Here is an 11,676-nt window from a genome sequence, read left to right on the forward strand (position 1 = left end):
ATTATATCTCAATAGAAGCAGGAGGAAAAATGGAAAGTCAATGTTCATTTTTTCCCATGTCATTTCTCATGATTGTTTCTGCAGTAAGTAAAGTTGAGTCATGATATACTTATCCTAGGTAAAGATACTAATAAACAAGTGATTCTAATAAATAATACATAAAGTTACCAATATAATTAGTGTTTTATCATGCCTTAAACTTTCTTTTTGTTAACATCCCACTGCTTCTGTAGGTTTGAATAGTTCACTCTGTGTATTAATCTGAGATTAGGGAATGTATGCAAAATTTAACCCTGGCTGCTATTGCGGTAAGTGATAAAGTTCATTGTCTCTGACTGATGGTCTCATCTCCATGACAGCATCAGTAAGAAAGGAACATGCTAGGTTGGTAAACATCTCAGCATGGTAAAATCTCAGAACTCCTAAAATTCTTAACTGTTTTGTAATGGGAATGCAATACTGACAAAAGTTTGATTTTGGATAACAATGTGGTGTTTTCTCATTGTTGCATTTGGGGATGTGAGGAAAATCCCTGAGATCCACAACAAAGAATCTTGCACAAGTGCTGGGCAAAGAAGTGTAAAGGTTCTGCATTATTAGGACTGAGGGCTGCTTTCAAAATGATGACCGCACTCACTCTATTCCAGGTAGTCCAAGGAAAGTAATGTTACTGCAATTTCTAGGAAAACAGGAATAAGTCAGTGGTTCAGTCTCTATAAATTAGTCAACATGTGTTCAAAGCAAAACTAAGTTGTGTCAACAATGAGAATTAAAAGAAAAAAAACACTAAGATATAAGCTTAAATTAAAAAGGAGACATAGTCCTGTGCTGGGCTCTGGGGACTGGAGAATGTATATGCCTCAGTCCAATTAAAGGTTTCAGTGGTTTTACCCTAACATCAGCTTAGGATTCAATGAACAGGTAATAATTAATACACTGGGAGAATTATAATCTACCTCTCCCTGATCGGTAGAAAATCTGATGGCTCAGTGAAATTCTTAATTCACAGAGATTCTGCCAGATGCAGAGGAATAATTCACTGATGGCTCAACTAAGACAAGCTTAGTTAATGCTTAACAATCCATCTTCACACACACACAGTGGTAGACAGATTTGTAGTATTTAGTGGGAAGAATTCAGTGGGCAGAGCTCAGGGAATAGTTTTCAAACACCAGCCAACTTTTGTACTTTGCCAATAGTCTAGCTTTTCCCAGGTAGAAAACAACAGATAGACTAACAAATAATATTCTTTTTTAGGATTTCTAATTTTGAAAGTAAACTGTTGCTTTTGACTTATCAGTATAGAACGTTGTTAAGATGATCACGGTAAGACCCACTGTCTAATAAGAGAGTTGGAAACTAGCTGCTGAACCATCCCATCTGAACCCCAGACTGCTAATGTAAACAACAACATAGCCACCATCATAGTTGTGCTGACAAACTTAAAATCTTGATATTTCTGTTGTAGGAACAACCACTGCTGTCCATACACAGATCTCCTACTGCAAGTGGTCTCCTTTCTTCTCTTGGTAAAGGACATATTGGTGAAATGTTGTGTGAGCTTACCCTGGCCCATTTGCCAATTCTCAAGATTATCAAAGGCTTTATTCACAATTGGTGACACATTTTTAGGACTCAATATTGCCATTTCAGTCTTATCAGCTGACACTGGATGCATGATTATGACCAGAAGCCTTAGATACCCTGACATTGCCTACAAATTTTCCAGCATTTCAGGGCATTTCACATTCTGAAAATGCTTCACCTTTTATTTTAAGTAAAAGGGAATTACTCATAGTCTTCTATGAATATTTTATATTTCTTAATATCTGCAGAAATTTTATATTCTTGCAGTTGGACAAATTTTAAATTCTACCACCCTCACCTCCTTGTAGTCCACACATTTTAGATTGCTATTTAGTTTCTGAATATGACCACCACTACCAACGTTCTAGTACCTCTTAGATACTTCCTTTGTTAAGGTTAGAAGTGGCAAAATTTGTGTGGTGTCTATAAACCTGTATTAAATATATGCAATGGCACTGTCTCTTCTGGACGAAGCTCTGATTCTAAGAAGTAAATTAATTAGAAGGCAGTATAGTTATTGGTATGGGGAAGAGAATCAGCTATTTTGGGGTGGGTGAGTGATGAAGAGACAGGAAAAAATCCAGCAAATGAGAATGGAATGCTTTAGGCCTCTGGAGGCATGAATTAAGAAGAAAATAATACTTTGTCTCCTGTACCTACCTCCACTTACTGTCTTGAATGACTAGTCCATGGGCTATGAAAAGAGCTAGTTTGTGGTGAAGAGTAAAGGCCATAACGAAATAGTTTGAAAACCATGAGAGTTTTGTTGTTTCAGGAAAGTAGATTTTGCTTAAAGTCAACATGTATTTTTCATTCACTAAATAATAAAATGCATCTTGTGGCATGTGCTGTGCTTATTGTGCTGGTATCCAAGTTAGACAAGGAAAGTTGGATAGACAGAAAACATCTGGAGGAGGTGGTTTCTGTGCTGAGACTGGGAAAATCTAAGTAGGTAAATGGAGGACATCCTAAGTCCAAGGATGAGTTGGAGCAACAGTTTTGAGGTTGGAGTTAATATGGTTGACAAGCATTTGCCTGGATATATCTCCAGATACTGTGAAACATAAAGATATTCCAAGGTAGCCAGATGCCAGATCTATAAAGAAACGACTAAACTATGTTGAGATGTGGACTCAGATTTGGAAATGCTTTAAGTGCCCCTCTGAGGATGTAAGCATATCTTTGGCTGGAACATAAAAGCAACATTAAATTTTCACTAGAAAATATAGTGCAGACCCTTGAGGGGAGGAAAAGAAAGCACCAATTGAAATGCATTGAGAACAGCACAAAGAAGACCATAGAAAAAATTACTTCTTAAATTCTACCTCATGCTGAATGTGCCATCTGAGACTACATCACGTGACTGTTATGATTCCAGGGATGACATATTAGAGACCATGACTCCTTAGCCGGTTCCTGCATTTATCTCCTGTTCCAACCTATCATAACTTAACACTTTAAATACTTTCCAGGATCAACCAGAAACCACTTAGTACTGTTCCCTCTCTCCATGTTTTTGTCTTTTTCCAAATTCTTCCATTTTCCCTTCTTCCTTACAAGAAATTATATAAATTTACTCTCATATTGTTCCATCAAATGATCATATCAATCAAATATCTCTTTTTTTTCTTTAAATGTTAACTTAGTCTCGCGTTTAAATCTTTACTCTATTTTAAAAAATATAAGGACAATACAGGTACACATTTATGTTTATTGTTCAAATAAGAATATTGCAGATATATGTCGACATTTGCCATCATAAATTTTAATCTTTGCTATCCTGCATAATCTGGTAGTCCTCTGGTAGATCAATTGTAATTAGGATGACGTTATTAAACTGAAGATAGCTGATGAGTTGGCTTTGAGAGGTAGTTGATGTATCAGCTATCACTGGCAATGGAAACCGTGGGTTGCTCCCTGGTTGAAGTTTAGAAAAACGACCTTCATTGGCAGATATGTTGTGATATCTATTTGGAAAAGTAGAAGGCTCCACCATCAGTCCAAAATAATTGCCCTGTATGGGAGACAAGATGCTGTAATGAGAAATAGAAGTTGTAGTTGTAATGAAGTTCACAGCACAGCCATTTGCTTCAGTTTAGCTGCTTTGGGAGTGCCTGTGGATAGTGGTCAACTGATTTAAAGTAGCACATTGATCCACTGCAATTTGTTCTCGTGGTCTAACTGACACTGATGATGAAGGAGAAAAATCACCTCTGATCGGGGTATTTGTATCACCAATTATATGGCTAGTAGAGGGCTTTCTGTTAAGAGGCATGTTTAAATTAGGAGAAGGTAAAAATGCACTTTCTCCACTAGTGCCAGCCACAAAATCAGAATTATGATTATCTGTATTACCCCTTCCTATAAAGTGCTTCTTGTTGAAATCTTCAGCCAATGAAGATACCAGAGAGACATTTTTAATCCCAACTCTTATTTTTATTCTCACTAAAATTTGGGGACAGCCTCGTTTAAAATTTGAAATATGGTAGAATTGCAGCTACAATCAAAGTGGAAAGACTTTAGTAATATTTTAAACCAAATTAGAAGACTACAATAAGCCTAACCTATAAAACCTCAGATTTCACGTTTACAATGCAAAGATAATATCATCAAAATATGAGCAATTCTGACTATTTTTTGAAATTCCTTATTTCGAATATACACATTTAAATAATACAGTCATCAAATTTAAGAAGTTAGCATTTGCAGTAACGGTGAAAGCCACTTTTGAAAACAGCTTTAATACCTTTATTTAGATTTCTGTTAAGATTCATAGTTGCTAGCAAAGTTTATCATAATCTTGACTACTTAAGGCACTATCCTCATTTTTATATAAAATTAAGAATTATAGCCTTAGTAGTTTTATACAATTTTCAAAAAAGCTTTCCATTTATATTACCATAGATTGATGTACAAAATTAAATTTTATATCTAAGTTACCAAGTTGTAACTAAACTTTGTGAATACCTTGTTTAAAATATAGACTTCTTTTTCTTCTGCCATAAAGACAGCTAGACAAGCAGATCTTTGAAAATTCTGCTGCAATTACCTAAACCCATAAAGCTTTAGCTGTATAACTAAACTTTTCATACTTCCAGGTTCAAATATTCTGAAAGGGGCCTTTCTTTCCAAAACTTCCTTCTTAAAGACATCTTCATCAATCACTATGGAAGATCCATTATCACCCCACCAGATGGATTTAAATTGGTCACTCCCAGGCATTTTCCAGAGTTTTCTTGGAAATTTCAGAGAACGAAAATCATTATCTCCAACTGGTTCAGAGACACAATGTGTGTAACATGGTCTTTTTATCAAGGATCCTTCTGACAAAGTCAGAGAATCAATTTCTTCAAACATAGACCTCAAGTCCAAGTCCCCAGAGAATGTTTGATCACAAAATAGAGATCTACTGGAGTTTCCTGAACCAGTTGACCCATCTTTAGGAAACTTATCTTGAATTTCTGAAGAAACAAGTGCCATCTCAAATAACTTTTTCTGCAGCTACTTTTCTATTCTGCATGGTTTTGAGCACTACAGCTTCAAATGCTGCTCTGGCAAGCCTGCACATTTAAACTGGTAGGCCATCACAATGGTTCTCAACCTGAGTAGCTGTGACATCACAAAACGTCTGGTCTCCTAGCAACCCAAGATTAACATTCAGCCAGTGTTTCTTTCTCATTCTTCCAGTTAAAATGAATCATATAAGATGCTTATTTTTATAGTGTGATCTGCAAATATTATCCCCACAAAATCTTTTTAAATAATTTAATTTTGGGGTCTATGAAATAAAAACAATCTCCTTTCTTTTGTACACAAATTTATACCAGTTTGGTGAACAGAGTATAAATAATGCTCAAAATAAATAAAATAATTTTAAAGTTTTGTAATTTAAAGTGAAATTTGTGTAAAACTTGTACAGAAAATTTATAACTATTTCATTATCTTTTGTAATTAAAGTGAAACATAAGATGATTTGGAAATGGAAGTAATTATTTATCTGTGTACCTTAAAAAAGTAGCTCTATATTCAAAACATGAGCAGAATAAATGTCAGTTTCTTTGGTATGTTTATAAATAAATGGTAAATATTTATGAATTAAAATTATAAAGCTTTAATCAATCAAATTTAAAGAAATCTCAAAGTGGGGAATTTTTGTTTTTAATTGTACTTCAGTGCTATATGTAAAACTAATGTAATTTAATATTCTACTTTAAAATTACACAAGGGAAAATCTTATTGTATACATACAAATGTTTATTTTTACCATTCTTTCACTCAGAGGTTTTTCAGTCCCTAGAAGGAATAAATTTTCCTGTCATCTTTATAATCCATACTCTTTTGGATTCTGTTAAGTGCTCCAAAATGATGTTGATAAATACACTTATGCACAAGATCCTGGGTTCTATAAGCAGTGCCTCCATTAAGGGGCAAACAAACAATCAAAAAACAAAGAAATAAGTGTATATGTGGGTTGGTGTGGAAAACACCACATAATGCATTTTAGGAAGCATTATGTTTCCCAGTCCTGAATCAGTTGGCATTGTTAGTATAATATGGCATTTTAAGACAAGTGATTTGTGCACTAATTGTAAATAATAGCTATGTTCTGTATCAGTAAACTGTAGTAAATTCAGTTCTACCAAGAGTTATATTCTTTATTTAGAAATAATTTCCATTAAACATAAGCCAAATTCAAAATGAGAGATAAAATTTTTAAATAAATAAATGTACACTCAAGATACAATGTATATTTTTCCTTCTGTATGTGTATATTACATTCTAAATAAATATTAGCAACCTGATTTCATGGCATATTATAAGTACTATAAACTATAGTTAAGTTTGATTTAGTCCTGTTTCATAAGTATTATTTAACAAATGCAAATCAATATATGTGATACTATCAATTAAAAAACAGAGAATTAAAAAGTGACAATCTCAGAAAATGTAGGAAAATTATTGACAGAACTGATCTTAACTTTTGTATACAAAAAAATCTTAACAAATTTGCTTTAAATAAAATATAACTAAACATAATAAAAGCCATATATGAAAAACCCATGACAAAAATCAAGTTCAATGTTAACATACAGGAAGGTTTTCCTCTGGTCAAGTAATAAGAAAAATTAGCTCATTTTCACAAGTCCTAAATTACACTACTCAAAGTCCTAGCCAGAACAACTAGTCAAGAAAAATTATATAAAGCTTCCAACTAGTAAACAAGCAGTAAAATTTTTACAAATGACATAATTATACACAGATGGAAAACTCCATATACTCCTCCAGTGAATGCTAGAAATAATGAACAAACTTAGCAAACTTGCAGAATACAAAATCAATATACAAATATATGTTGCATGTTTATACACTAACATCACATTATCAGAATAAGGAATTAGGAAAACAGTTGTGTGTACATTTATACCAAAAAGAATAAAATAGGAATAAAATTGATAAGTGAAATAAAAGATCTAAACATAGTTCTATAAATTAAAGGTGTAATAAATATAAGTAAACAAAAGAAATAAAAGATATTCTGTGCTCATGGATTGCATACAATGTGAGGAAATACTCTAATCTATGTTTCACATGTTCAATCTCCCCAGCACTACATATTGAGGAGAATGTCTTTTCTTCATTTTATACTCTTGCTTCATTTTTCATGGGTTAATTGATCGTAGGTGTGAGGGATTATATCTGGTTGCTCAATTCTCTTCTATTGATTGGTGTCTGTTTTTGAGCCAGAATCATGTTGTTTAAATTACTAAAGCTTTGTAGGACTGTTTAACATCAGAGAATATTACACTAATTGATTTAATACTCTTTTTCAAGTTTATTTTGACAACTCATGATCTTTGTAGTTACAAATACATTTTGAAGTTATTTTTTCTATTTAATGCAAAAATCTCATGGGTATTTTGACATGATTTACACTAAATGTAGATTGCTATGGGTAGTATGGTTGTTTCAACCACATAGTTTCACATCATTAACATAAGAGATCTTTTCATTTCTTTGAATCAGTTTTAATTTCCTTCATCAATGGTTTCTATTTTTTAACGTATCATTTTTCATCTTATTCGTTAACTTCATTTGTATGTATTCCTTACATATATATATAATTATATACATTATATTTGTAAACACATTTCCTGCACAAATACAACAGTCAGAAGGCAGTGACAAGACATATTCAAAGTCCTGAATGAAAGAAAGCTGTAATCTAAAATAATTTATCAAGCAAGGCTATCCTTTAGAATAGTAGGAGAGATAAATAACTTCCACAAAAGCAAATACTAAAAGAAATTAGCGACAGAAATAGAAATAATGAAAATCTACTCTAAGAAAAAAGAAGCAGTATGCCATAGAAATGAGAAAGGCATTATTAAAAAGGTAATAGCTACAATGACTTACAATAGAATAAACATGATGTTAAAAAGAGGACATCAACATTTTTAAGGGTTAGAGAGTGAAACAGGACAATACAGAGTATTTTCTTCTTGTTTCTGTTCTCTTTATGATGGGTTAGAATTTGTATTTTTATCAGTTAAAATAAACAGATATAATAACTGGTCAATATACATACAAAAGAGGTTAACCATAAGTCTAAAGCTTACAATGAAGTCACAAAGACAAATAGAAACCAAGATAATAAAAGAAAACTTATCAAACCACAAAAAGAAAAAGAAGTGAACAAAAAGGATATACAAAATCAAATGGAAAATGTTCAAAATGGAAATAAACACCAGTCTCTCAATAATTATCACAAATGTTAATGCACTTAGTGATTCAATCAAAAGATATATATTGTCAGATGGGATAATATAACAAGACCCTACATTTTGAAGCGTACAAGAGACCCAATTTTGTAAGAGGACTACATATCAATTGAATGTCAGAAGATGGAAAAATATATTCCATGCTAATGGACATGACAAGAAAGCAGGACTAACAGTACTGACTTCACACAAAAGAGACTTTACAAGAAAGGCCATAGAGAAAGATAAACAAGGACATGATATGGTGATTAAAGGAGAAATACAAAATGAGGGTTTTATATACATTAAGATATATGCACTCACAACAGGAGCATCTAAATACATAAAGCAAATACTAATACATGAAAAGGGAGAAATTGATGGGAACACAATCACAGTAGGAAATTATAACACCCCATTATCATCACCAGACTGGTCTTTCAGACAGAAAATTAATAAGGGAACAAAGATACTAAAAGATATGATAAAATAATTGGATTTGGTTTATATTTTCATAACAGTACTTCTCCCCAAAACAGAATATACATTCTTTTCCAGTGCACATGGAATGTTTTCTAGGAAAGATTATGTACTCAGGCACAGAAGAAGCCTTAACAAATTTTAGAAGATAAAAATTATTTCAAGTATCTTTTCTGAGTATAATAACATGAAACTAGAATTCAATCACAGAAAAACAGAGAGAAAAAATGACAGCATGTAGATTCAACAACATGGTACTAAAACAAGGGGGGGAGCTTATGAAGTAAAATAAGAAATTTAAAAAAAACCTTGAGAAATATGACAAAACACTATGCAATGTTTATGGAATACAGTTAAAGCCGGCTTAAGAGGGAAGTTCATAGTGACAAGGCTCTCCTCAATGTAGAAGAGCAATTTCAAATAAATAATCTAACGTTCTATGTAAACTAATCATGAAAAGAAGAACAAACAAAACCAAAAGTCAACAGAAAGAGGGAAATAACGATCAAGGAAGAAATAATTGAAATAGAGATTAAAAATAGAAAAAATCAAACAATATTTTGAAATAGTAAACAAAATTGACAAAACTCTGGACAGACTCATCACAAGAATAGAGAGAGAACACAAATAACATAAGAAATGAAAATGGAGAAAGTATAAATTCTGCAAATAATTTGGAAAATATAAGGGAATACCATGAGCAACTATATGGAAACAGACTGGATAACCAGGAAGAAGTGGAGAAGTTTCAGGAAATATTCAGCCCACCACTTTTGCATTAAGAAGAAATTGACCATTTGAACAGACAGATCACCAGAAATGAAATAGAACTATCAATAAAATAAAAAAATCTCTGCAAACAAATATTCAGACCCAAATAGATTCACTGGGGAATTTGACCAAACATAGAGAGAAAAAATCCATAGCACTCCTCCTCAATCTCTTCCAAAAATTGATATGGAGAGAGTACACCCAAACTCAAACCATAAGGCCAACATCAACCTGATACCAAAACCAGACAAAGACACTACCCCAAAACAAAACTATAGGTCAATATCATTGATAAACACAGATGTAAAAGTCTTTAAGAAATTATTAACTAACAAAATATAACAGCATGTAAAAAAAGATTATACACCATGGTCAAGTTAGGTATTTCCCAGGAACACAAGGATGGTTGAACATATGCAAATCAATCAATCAATTTTGATACAACATATCAACAAAAGAGAGGACAAAAAACCACATAATCATCTCAGTAGATAAAGATAAAGCATTTGATAAAATTTAACCACTATTTGCTATAAAAGTCCTTATCACAGTGGGCACAGAGGGACCATATCTCAGCTAATGAAAGCTATTTATGACAAACATATAGCCAGCAAAATACTAAATGGTGAAAAACCAAAACCCTTCCCAGAAAAACCTGAGACAAATCAAGTTTGCCCATTCTCACAATTTCTATTCAATATAGTCTTGGAAATCTTAGCCACAATGATCAGGCCAGAAAATGAAATAAAAGCATTTAGACTGGAAAAGAAGAGGTAAAATTGCCATGATAAGCAGACATGACTCTATATATAGAAAACCGAAAAAGCTTCACAAAAAAATTACTTAGGCTAAAAAAGGAACTGGGCAAGGTACCCAGTGTAATGTAGGAAAACCAATTGCATTTCTTTATGCTACCATTTAATCAACAGGAATACAAAGTATAGAAACAACCGCTTTTTTAACTGCACCCAAAACTATAAAATGTTTAAGAATAAATCTGACCAAGTAGGTGAATGACTTATACATGGAGAACTAGAAAACATTGATTGAGGAATTCAAAAAAGATTTGAAGAAGTGGAAAGATACCCAAAGAACTTGTAATGGAAGAAACAATATTGTTATAATGCCCATACCGCCCAAGGCAATCCACAGACTTAATTTGATTTCCTATCAAATTATTCAAAACATTTTTTGACTGAAACAAATACTCCTAAGATTTACACAGAGTCATAAAAGATCCATAATTTCCAAAGCAATATTCAAGAAAAAGAAAGAGGCTGGAGGAATAAACTACCAGGTCTCCAAACAATATTGCAGAGCTACAATAAACAAAATAACATGATATTGATACAGAAAAAGTCATATGGACCATTGGAACAGAATAGAGGGCCTAGGAATAAATCTTCAGGCCTATGTTCAATTAATCTCTGACAGAGTAGTCAAGAATATGACAGAGAAAAGACCAACTCTTCACCAAATGGTGTTGGGAAAACTGGATAGCAGCGTGCAGAGCAATTGAGTTAGGACACTCCTTCACTCCATACACAAGAATAACCAAAAAATGGCTTGAAGTTTCAAATGAAAGGCAAGACACAGTAAATCTCCTAGAAGAGTTAATACACAAAACACTCTGAGATAAATCTCAGCAATGACCTCCTAGAACAGCCTACCCAGGTAATGGATGTAAGAGCAAAATTAGTAAATGGGACTTAATTTAACATATAAGCTTTTGCACAGCAAAGCAAACCAGACAAAAAGCAAAATGACAACCTACAGGATTAAAGAAAATATTAAGAAATGATGCAACTGACAAAGTCTTAATTTCCAAAATACAAAGACTTCATACAACATAATAATAATAATAAAAAAAAGAAACCCAATCTGAGAATGGGCAGAAGCCCTAAAAAAGCAATTCTCCAATAAAGACATACAAATGACACATAGATATATGAAAAAATAAATTGCTCAGTTTCATTATCAGAGAAGGGCAATTCAAAATTATAATGAATTATCACTTCACTATAGTCACAGTGGCCATCATTCAAAAGTCCACAAACAATAGATGCTGGGGAAGCTGTGG

The 11,676-nt window shown here is 32.8% G+C and overlaps 1 long non-coding RNA gene across 1 annotated transcript; it reads right to left on the bottom strand.

Annotated features, from left to right (window-relative positions):
• Positions 1-3,278: 3,278 nt before the first annotated feature.
• LOC140692807 (uncharacterized) lies at positions 3,279-4,955 on the bottom strand. The gene is made up of 2 exons (XR_012068409.1): positions 4,680-4,955; positions 3,279-3,601 (listed from the first exon to the last, which is right to left on the bottom strand). It is a non-coding gene; the product is annotated as an uncharacterized lncRNA (long non-coding RNA).
• Between the last annotated feature and the right edge of the window lie 6,721 nt (positions 4,956-11,676).

This window comes from Vicugna pacos, unplaced genomic scaffold (genome assembly GCF_048564905.1).
Source record: "Vicugna pacos unplaced genomic scaffold, VicPac4 scaffold_17, whole genome shotgun sequence".
Classification (NCBI taxonomy): domain Eukaryota; kingdom Metazoa; phylum Chordata; class Mammalia; order Artiodactyla; family Camelidae; genus Vicugna; species Vicugna pacos.